This window comes from Salvelinus sp. IW2-2015, linkage group LG8 (assembly GCF_002910315.2).
Source record: "Salvelinus sp. IW2-2015 linkage group LG8, ASM291031v2, whole genome shotgun sequence".
In the NCBI taxonomy this organism is placed as follows: Eukaryota; Metazoa; Chordata; class Actinopteri; order Salmoniformes; family Salmonidae; genus Salvelinus; species Salvelinus sp. IW2-2015.
The window spans coordinates 27,345,817-27,357,239 of NC_036848.1; positions in this window are offsets into that span (position 1 = coordinate 27,345,817).

An 11,423-nucleotide genomic window follows, 5' to 3' on the forward strand; every position below is an offset into this window, starting at 1 on the left:
TATGTGACAAGATAAAAGATAATTCACCCTTATTGAACTTGCCAGATCATTTGCACACGGGGTAAAGAAATCCCCTTTGCGCATGTCCATAACTACAGATAAATCCGACTGGAGAGTTTGAGTTTAGAAAGTTGGACAGAGGATCTCGAAATCTCTGAGCAACAAAAACTTTGATGAACATAAAAAACGAATGTAATGCTATTTTCTGGCAATTGTGCTGTTATTATGTGCCAACTGTTAAGACTACAAATGGCCCATTTGCGAGATTGATTTATCATTTCAATGGACATAGGCTACAGACAAAAATCTGGGTTTATGATTGTAATTACATTTTTCCATGGTTTGCTTAGATAAAGACAGGTAGCCAATAGCCCCCTGATAGGCCTAGATCTCATGTCAGATAGTCTACAGTAGCCTAGACAAGATGTAGGCAAGATGTGAACTGAACGATTTAGCAGCTTGCTTAGTTCAAATTAACAGACTAATTTATTCAACATGAATAGCGAGGCGATTAAGAGGTAAGAAGTGCTTGTGTTTCCCAATAGCCTGCTGGTATAGGCTGAGGATGGGGTCATAATTTCAATCACTGAATTCAATATTAATAATATGTATATGAACTGAATATGCTTGTCAACAACAGCGAGTGTTTATTTTTTTGAATTTGTTTTACCTGTAGCCTAATCTGACACCTATTACCTTCAATCTAATGCGTTCTAACAAATGATTGGCAATTGCGATAGAGCATTTCCAATATAATTAACTAAAGATGTCCATTAATAATTGCATAATAACGCAAACCTACAACATTCAACTGAAGTTATAGGCTCTTTATTAAATTGGTTTGCCAGCTCCACATAGGCTACACAAGTGGCATAAATTGATTTGCAATGACTCCAGTGATATCGTAATTTAAACATATTTATTGTATCAAATTGTAGCCCACAATGGCATATACATTAATAGGCTACTGGATGGCCAACAGAGGCAAATGTATAATTCTTCACATTTAGCCTCACGTCAGTTTCATTGAGGACTATTCCCCATAAAAAGAACCTCGCGAGGGAGTTCCATAACTTCCATTTCAAATTTTACTCAGCGGCCCCCGAGACACAAGAACTAAGCATGCATAAAGCCCTTCCCTTGATACTGTTCTTTAAGCAGTCCACATTAGAATACAGTTTAAACCACCTCTATAGGGGGTGATATGTGCCAGAATTAAGCCTCGGCAACCGCCTACCATTGAATGTCTGACTGACATGACATGATACAAACACCTTACTAATGTCTGCTTGACGCCTGCGTGTTAATAAACCTAGGCAGCAGTTCCACCACGTGGCTAACCTCTGTGTGACGCCTGCGTGTTAATGAAAGTCATAAGGTTTATAGTTTATATTTATATTGATTAAATCTCAACCATAAATATTAGAAATGTACAGTTTTTCGCGTGCAAGCTGGCATTCCGATGTAGCCACCCTGAGGTATAGTGTAGCCTACGGCTTGTGTATTTCATATTATCGCTAATGGCCTAGAAAAGATTATGTCCAATCTATAGGTAATCTGTCTTTCCCTCAACAACTCATGGGATGGTATGTTATCTTATCTCGCTGTATACAGATCTAAATATTGTTAGCCAATCACAGACGGTGTGGTTACCAGTTCCCAGTATCAGACAACCAATAAGAGTTGTGTCCGTGGCTTTCAGTCGAATAGAGGAGTTCAAAGGCTTTCCCAGGTGGTCTGTGCAAACCATTCCTTGGGAGGTTCCTACCTCAATGTCACGCTCTGACCTTAGAGATCCTTTTTATGTCTCTATTTTTGGTTTGGTCAGGGTGTGAGTTGGGGTGGGCATTCTATGTTGTGTGTTCTATGTTTTCCTTTTCTGTGTGATTGGTCGGGTGTGATTCTCAATCAGAGGCAGCTGTCTATCGTTGTCTCTGATTGAGAACCATACTTAGGAAGCATTTTCCCACCTGTGGTTCGTGGGTAGTTGTTTTCTGTTTTGTGTTATTGCACCAGACAGAACTGTTTCGTTTCGTTCACTCTCTTTGTTGTTTTTGTTGTTTCAGTGTTCAGGTTATTTTATTAAAATTACAATGAACACTTACCACGCTGCGTTTTGGTCACCTTCTTTCCAGGACGATCGTTACAGAACTACCCACCACCAAGGGACCAAGCAGCGTGGTGGAATGGACTCCTGAACATGGGAGGAAATCTTGGACGGCAAGGACCCTGGGCACAGCCGGGAGAGTATCGCCGCCTAAAGAGGAGCTGGAGGCAGCTAAAGCGAGAGCGGCGACGCTACAAGGAGTTGGCTCGAGGAAACGTGCACGAGAGGCAGGCCCAGAATCTTTTTTTTGGGGGGGCACACGAGGAGATTGCGGAGTCAGGTAGGAGACCTGAGCCAACTCCCCGTGCTTACCGTGGCGAGCATGTGACTGTCAGGCCCCGTGCTATGGGTGATGCGCACGGTGTCCTCAGTGCGCACTCATAAGCCCGGTGCGCTATATCCCAGCTCCTCGCATCGGCCGGGCTAGAGTGGCATCGAGCCAGGACGGAGTGTGCCAGCCCTGCGTTCCAGGCCTCCAGTGCGCTCTCCTCGGCCCGGTTACCTGCGCCAGCCCTACGCACGGTGTCCCCGGTTCGCCAGCACAGCCCTGTGCGGCCTGTTCCAGCTCCCCGCACTTGCCGGGCTACAGGGGGTATCCAGCCAGGACGAATTGTGCTAGCTCTGCCGCTCGAGACTGCCAGTGCGCCTCCACGGCCCAGTGTATCCGTGTGCCTCGGCCAAGGAAGAGGCCTCCTGCATGTCTCACAGCCTGGTGAGTCCGTTGCCTGTGCTAAGCCCTAACCCTTCTGCATGTCTCCCCAGCCTGGTGAGTCCTGTGCCTTCTCCAGAGCCAGCCTCCTGTGTGTCTCTCCACTCCAGTGGATCCATGGCACGAAGCCTCCAGTGATGATCCATGGCAAGAAGCCTCCAGTGATGATCCATGGCAAGAAGCCTCCAGTGATGATCCATGGCAAGAAGCCTCCAGTGATGATCCATGGCAAGAAGTCTCCAGTATGATGATCCATGGCACGAAGCTTCCTGTGTGTCTCTCCACTCCAGCGACGATCCCCAGGCCGGAGGCCTCCAGCGACAATCCCCAGTCCAGAGCGCCTCTCCGAGCCAGACGCCCTCCTGTGTCCGGAGCCGCCAGAGTCGCCCTCCTGTCCGGAGCCGCCCAGAGTCGCCCTCCTGTCCGGAGCCGCCAGAGTCGCCCTCCTGTCCGGAGCCGCAGAGTCGCCCTCCTGTCCGGAGCCGCCAGAGTCGCCTCTTCGTCCGGAGCCGCCAGAGTCGCCCTCCTGTCCGGAGCCGCCAGAGTCGCCCTCCTGTCGGAGCGCCCAGAGTCGCCCTCCTGTCCGGAGCCGCCAGAGTCGCCCTCCTGTCCGGAGCCGCCAGAGTCGCCCTCCTGTCCGGAGCCGCCAGAGTCGCCCTCCTGTCCGGAGCTGCCAGAGTCGCCCTCCTGTCCTCCTTGGGCCAAGCCTAAGGTGGAGCGGGGTCCACGTCCCGCTCCAGAGCCGCCACCGCGGATAGATGCCCACCCAGACCCTCCCCTATAGCTTTAGGTTTTGCGGCCGGAGTCCGCGCCTTTGGGGGGGAGGTACTGTCACGCCCTGACCTTAGAGATCCTTTTTATGTCTCTATTTTTGGTTTGGTCAGGGCGTGAGTTGGGGTGGGCATTCTATGTTGTGTGTTCTATGTTTTCCTTTTCTGTGTGTTTGGCCGGGTGTGGTTCTCAATCAGAGGCAGCTGTCTATCGTTGTCTCTGATTGAGAACCATACTTAGGAAGCCTTTTCCCACCTGTGGTTTGTGGGTAGTTGTTTTCTGCTTTGTGTTATTGCACCAGACAGAACTGTTTCGTTTCGTTCACTCTCTTTGTTGTTTTTGTTGTTTCAGTTTTCAGGTTATTTTATTAAATTACAATGAACACTTACCATGCTGCGTTTTGGTCACCTTCTTTCCAGGACGATCGTTACACTCAATCAAGTATACGTGTAAAATGGTTAAGTTTACTGTTAGTTAAGGGTTATAGTTTAGGGTTCAGGTTAGGGACCTCCTAAGGAATCCGGATAGCAGTGACTGTTCATAAGGTGAGAGACGGGCACAGTATTTGACAGCTCAGCGGTGACAGACATTTTTTTATTTTATTACAAGCGGCAGATGCGATTTTCGAGAGTGTCTGCCCCAGATAGTTTCCTTATAGACAATGAAAATATTTACCAAGATGTCTTTGATCCGATTGAGGAGTAAATACGCTATATTTAAGTTGTGATATATTTAGGCCTACTGTGTTGATAAGGCAAATTTGGTTTATTTGAAAATAATACATTTTTGCTGATAACGAGTTGAAAGCACATAGGCGATATTATTTACTGTGTCGAGTAGGCTATTGTACAATAACATAATTTGATGTGTTTATTATTTATTTCATGGATTCATGGAAAATATATACACGTGGTGCAATAGGATATCCATATTTTACATTGTAATACACTACCCCTACATGCCATTGTACTATAGGATATATACATATTTTACATTGTAATACACTACCCCTACATGTCATGGTGTGCTGGAGCTATGGATTTATTTTTCCACTGTCACTAAGCCTAGACATTCACACTCAAACTGAATTAAATGGGGTACTTTTCACCGAAGAAGAGAAACGAGGTACAACATACAACTTTGATCGAAGACCTAAAATCATGCCTGACAAGACCAATGAAATCATAACGGGATCCTAATATAGTCTTGATAAATGGGTAGCCTATTCTACAATTATGTGACTGAATGTGCTAGTATTATTTATCTTATTGATGAATGAAATTGGATGGGTACGCTACTTCATTCATTGATTACGGTATTGTAAAAGGTAGATACAGGATTAGCCTATAGTCTACAATAATGTCATTGAATGTGCTATAGTATAACGTATTTCATTGATGAATGAAATTGTAAATGGGGATGGTAGGCCACTTCATTCAGTGAATATCTCTGGGAGTATGTTAATGAAGGTTTTTGAGCTGTACTATGGCAATGTCTAACTCAGTTCTAAATCTTTATTTCGGTCAAGAAGTGATGAGCCAGAGAAACCAATCATCGTCACCGCAGCTGTTCTACCACCACCCACACTGCTCTCCCTCCACAAGCAAACACATCCTCTTCTCCTGTTCAACTAATTTGCCGCCACACTGAAAGGGACTGTACATACATACCCCTGTGCCCATCTCATTGAAACATGATCCATCCAATGCCTCAGCTGCATGCCTAAAATGTGAGAAATGTAAACAAGATGCTACAGTTGTGTGTGTGTGGATGGAGTTCCAAGAAAAGACATGAGAAGATAGCAAAGGAGATAATGAGAGTTAGACCATACAGTATGAAAATAAAGACCCCTTGGGATCTAAAATTAGTGTGGGTAGCCCTCGTGTCTCCTTTTTGTCCATTTGAGGATACTACAGTCACCCCTAGTGGAGGTTCTTGGAACACTGCTATTTAAGTCTGAGTAGAGGTTTATGAAAACCTTCGAAGGAGGTGGTGCTATGTTGCGTGTTATCTTGAATACCAGGCAGATGTTTGGGTACAGAATGAAATGGTGTAAACTTAACAGGCTAAACTTGTTGAGTACACTCTGAAAAAGGGGTTCCAACAGGGTTCTTTTGCTGTCAGCAAAGGAGAACACTTTTTGGTTCCAGGTAGAAGTATTTTTGGTTCCATGTAGAACCCTCTGTGGAACCTTTGTCACAGAAGGGTTTCTACCTAGAACAAAAAGGGTTGTCCTATGGGGAGAGCGGAATAATATTTTTAGGTTGTAGATAACATCTTTTTTTCTGAGTGTAGGCCCATATTGCAGTGGTGGTTCTGTGGTTCTGTAAAAAATAAATGCAACAGGCCCTGTGCACGCCTCTGGAGGATGCAGCAAGATAGCGAATCATTGCATCACCTACTCAGTATGACTATAATGAACATATCTAACTTGCACCGTTATGCAATTATTAAGAGACTAAATACAAATAGCTAATCCTGGCGACCAATGTTCTAGCATTAATTAATTGAGGCAAGCAGATCAGAGATGTCAAGGTGTTACCCAAGAATATGCTACAGTATGTGTATAGTGTAAATAACTACCAATAGACCTAAATGATAAGCATTTAGTCAAATAATTACTCTGTAAAACGAGGAATGCAATTACTCTATTTAACTAATAGGATTAAAGAATTGACACTTGTAATAATGGAACTGTGAGGTGGGAAGCAGGTGCAGGTGAAACATTTAATAAAACAAAACCAGTAACGAGACAATTCCATAAGGCTACACAAGAACAATACCAACTGGTGAGAAAACATACGGGAGTGTCATAAAAAGGGGAGGAAATGAATGTAATGAAGTCCAGGTGTGAATCATGATTAACGGCTGCGCGTCATGATGAGTGCCAGGTGTGTGTAATGATGAATCCCAGGACCGGTGGTAAGTATTCTGGCGAAGTCGTACGCCGGAGGGGAGGAGCAGGAGAAGATGTGACAACACTCAAACAATTACAGTGTACATGAAATACATTATAGCATTACACAGAGTATGACTATCGCCAATAGGCTAAAACGTGGTCACACGTGTCTTCAGTTCAGAATAGTCTAAGAGATAACACGATGTGCGTCTGATACACACAGGAGCTTGGTAGCAAGTTCAAAGTATGACAATTTCACTGTCCTTTTAACCAAATTCAAGCAGAAACTCACACCCAATCTGAATGAACATTTATTTGTACTTTGCTAGTTAAAACATAAGACAGGAACACACAGCCAGATTCGAATCTAATCAACTCAATGTCAATTGTAGCAGCGCATCCTTGTGTCGCTCCCTCTGAACTATCCGCTGCCCGACAAACAAAATAACACTCCCTATAACAATAAATCCATAGCACTTAAAGTACAACAACGACACCGACCAGAGGGACGATCCCGAGGACGGTCCGGGCGGCAAAGGTGGAAATCACGGATGATGTTGGGATCCAGAATGTCCTCCATCGGAACCCAACACTGCTACTCTGGGCCATACCCCTCCCAATCCACCAGATACTGGAGCCGACCCCCACAACGTCAGGAGTCCAGTAGGGATCTGACGGCATAGCCCGGACTCCCCTCGATATCCGGGGGGGTGGAAGGGTGTCGCTGGGGACAGCATCAGCTAGGGGACCCACCAGCCTGAGAAGGTAGACATGAAAAGAAGATGATACAGTAGTCACTGGGAAGCTGTACGTCACCACGTTGACCCGCCGGAGAACCTTGATCGGCCCCACTGACCGGGGGCCCAGTTTCTTGCAGGGCAGGCGGAGTGGGAGGTTCCTGGTAGAGAGCCAGACACAATCCCCGGGGTGGAACACAGGGGTCGCACTGCGGTGGCGGTCTGCCTGCTCCTTTTGACGGAGTCTCACGCGAGCCTCGTCCACACTGCTTCTGCTCGCCTGGAACCACTCAAGGCTGCTGGGCTCCAGTGGTGGAAAAAGTACTCAATTGTCACACTTGAGTAAAAGTAAAGATACTGTCATGTTGTATAAATTGGAGACAGGTGCAGGAATACGTACTAGGGGGTTTTAATACGCCACCCAACAACATGCCATGGAAAGGTGCAGGGGACAAAGCCCAAAACAAAACACGTATACAAAACACAGGGATGTAACCCAAACAAAAGAGCGAGGTTAAACCTCTAATAAATACACAGGACAAGACCCGTAATAACAAGTGCACAATACACGCAGCACAAAAGCCGAAACAAAGCACAGGTACTCACAAGACCAACGGACATGGGAACAATAACCGACCAAGACAATGGTGAACAAAGAGCACAATTACTAATCAGGGGGAATGGGAACCAGGTGTGCGTAATGAGACAGTTCAGTGACGCCTAGAGGCCGGTGACGTAGACCTCCGGAATTGGTGCATGGAATGAGCAGCAGTACCGAGGGAATCCGTGACTGTACCCCCACCCAGACCGACACCAGCCTCAGGGACGGGACCACAGGATGTGGTGCGAGTCAGTTGCAGCTGCTGAAGCTGCAGCAGCAGACGGGCCATTCCCGCTGTCTCCATTTTGGTCGGTGACGTAGACCTCCGGAACTGGTGCACGAATGAGCGCAGTACCGAGGGAATCCGTGACTGTACCCCCACCCAGACCGACACCAGCCTCAGGGACGACCACAGGGATGTGGTGCGAGTCAGTTGCAGCTGCTGAAGCTGCAGCAGCAGACGGGCCATTCCCGCTGTCTCCATTTTGGGTCGGTGACGTAGACCTCCGGAACTGGTGCACGGAATGAGCAGCAGTACCGAGGGAATCCGTGACTGTACCCCCACCCAGACCGACACCAGCCTCAGGGACGACCACAGGGATGTGGTGCGAGTCAGTTGGCAGCTGCTGAAGCTGCAGCAGCAGACGGGCCATTCCCGCTGTCTCCATTTTGGGTCGGTGACGTAGACCTCCGGAACTGGTGCACGGAATGAGCAGCAGTACCGGGGGAATCTGTGTTAGATACCTTAAAGTATTAAGTTTTAAATAAACTTAAGTATCAAAAGCAAATGGAATTGATAAAATGTACTTAAGTTTCAAAAGTATAAATCATTTCAAATTCCTTATATTAAGCAAACCAGACGGCACAATGTTTGTATATTTTTATTGGCGGATAGCCAGAGGCACACACAGACATAATTTATAAAGAAAGCAATTGTATTTAGTGAGTCCGCCAGATCAGAGGCAGTAGGGATGTTCTCTTGATAAGAGTGTGAATTGGACAATTTTCCTGACAAAATGTAAAAAGTACTTTGATGTCAGGGAAAATGTATGTAGTAAAAAGTAAATTATTTTCTTTCGTAATGTAGTGAATTAAAAGTAAGTTACCAAAAATGTTAATAGTAAAGTAAAGTACAGATACCGCCAAAAACGACTTAAGTAGTACTTTAAAGTATTTTTACTTAAGTACTTTATACCACTGCTGGCTGGGCTCCACACCAACCTAAGGGGCCCACCGTTAATGATAGAGGTGAGAGGAGCGGCGACGGAGCTGAAGTTCCTGATGAAACGGCGGTAGAAGTTAGAAAACCCCAAAAACCGTTACCGGTAGCCCCTTGATGGTGGTTGGAACTGGCCATGACCTGACCGCATCTACCTTCTTGTCATCCATCCTCACTCCCTGCAGACTGATTTGGTAGCCTAAGAAGGAGACAGCCTTCTAATGAAATTGGCACTTCTCAGCCTTGACGAACAGCTGGTTAGCCAGGAGGCGTTCCAGGATTGCTCGAACGTGAGTGAGTGATGTGATCCTCCAGGGTAGCCGAGTAGAACAGGATGTCATCAATATACACGACCACCTGGCATCCGAGCATGTCCCTGAACACCTCATTCACGAATGCCTGGAACACTGACGGAGCATTGGCTAAGGCAAAGGGCATCAGCAAGTACTCATAGTAATCCTCCATGGTCTGGGTCTCAGCCACCGACAGAGGGTAGATGCGTCTGCGCGGAGGCGCTGAACATGCAAGCAGGTCGATGGCACAGTCCCAGGGGCAATGTGGAGGAACACAGGTGGCGCAGAACTTGGAGAATACCTCCCGCAGATCCTGGTATACCTCTGGGATGTTGGGCTGAAGGGCAACCACAGGACTCTCAATCGACGTGGAACCACAGGGGATGGGGAAGCAGGTCCTCTGGCATTCCGGTAACTAGTCTGACTCTCATCCTCGACCATTTAATGGTGAGTTTATGGCGTTGAAGCCAAGGGAGGCTGAGGATGATCTTGTGAACTGGTAATGAAGGGTATGTTCTCCTGATGAATGAACTCCACGGGGAGGGTGAGTGGTTGGGTGATGTGTTTAATGGTTCCAGATCCTAGTGGCCAACTATCGAGGGTTTGAACCAGGAAAGGAGAGCATTTATGAGATGTTAAGAGAAGAGGCAAGGGTCTGGTCAATAAAGTTCCCCGCGGGACCGGAATCCACTAATGCTGTAGACACAGTACATGAGGGACAGTCAACTAGTGTGATGGACACCAACGAGAGTTAGCAGAGAGTGATGAAGATGGAATACTCAATCCTGCCCTAGGAGGTGGAAGATCACGTGACCATACCTCTGCTCTTGTGGATCTGGGATTAGGAAGTGCCGGACACTGCTGGAGCTGGTGCCCTCCTTGACCACAATACAGACAGAGCCCCAGCTGTCGCCGCCCCGCCACGGGAGGAGTGTGACCCCTACCTCCATGGGTTCAGGCTCTGATCCAGAGTGTTCACTGAGGGAGGAAGAGAATTGATGAGAGTACCAACGCTCCCGAAGTAGGTTATCCAGACGGATGGCCATCGCAATGAGTGCATCCAAGGAGAGCTTTTTGTTGCAACAGACCAGTTCCATCTAGACCTCCTCGCGCAGACCTCTTCTGAATAGTGTACGAAGCGCCGGCTCATTCCATCCACTGGATGCTGCTACTGTCCGGAAGGTGAGCTCGTACTCGGCAGCTGTCTGGTCCCCCTGCCGTAATTGGAGTAGGCACTCACCTCCCTATCTGCCCTCCGGGGGGGGATGATCGAATACACATTTAAACAGAGCCATGAACCCCTCATAAGAATCTAGCTCCTCTTTCCCAGACAGCCATGGTCTTTTCCAACACCCGCCCAGTCAGTAGAGAAATAACCATGGCAACATTGGACCTCCTGGTGGTGGGAGCTCCCATTTGGTGCGTAAAGTAGAGGGAGCACTGAAGTAGGAAGCCACAACATTTAGATGGGGTGCTGTCTTACTTATTCTGTTATAATCTCCACCCGGCACAGCCAGAAGAGGACTGGCCACCCCTCATAGCCTGGTTCCTCTCGGTTTCTTCCTAGGTTTTGGCCTTTCTAGGAAGTTTCTTTCTAGCCACCGTGCTTCTACACCTGCATTGCTTGCTGTTTGGAGTTTTAGGCTGGGTTTCTGTACAGCACTTTGATATATCAGCTGATGTAAGAAGGGCTATATAAATACATTTGATTTGATTTTTGATTTGATTATTTATCCGGGATGGACAAACAGGCATCACTGACCTGAGCAGGTTGATGAATGGGCTGTTGTGCTGACTCGCTGGGCCGACTGGTTGTAGAGTATCCTCCGCTAGTTGACGACAATGCCTCCCAGGTGTGTTCGAGACATTGCACACTGCAAAGAACCTCTTCCATAGCCATCCCCAGTTGTGCCAGCTGGTCATGGTGTTGACTTAAAAGGTATCCCTGCTCGTCCACCGTCTGGGAGATATTCTGTTTTCCTGCTGCTTCCATTGTTTGAGTCAATATTCTGTAACAGAGACACTGAGAGTCAAGAAGCAGGTGCAGTTTAAACATAAAAAATAAAACGAGACAACATAACAGTAGG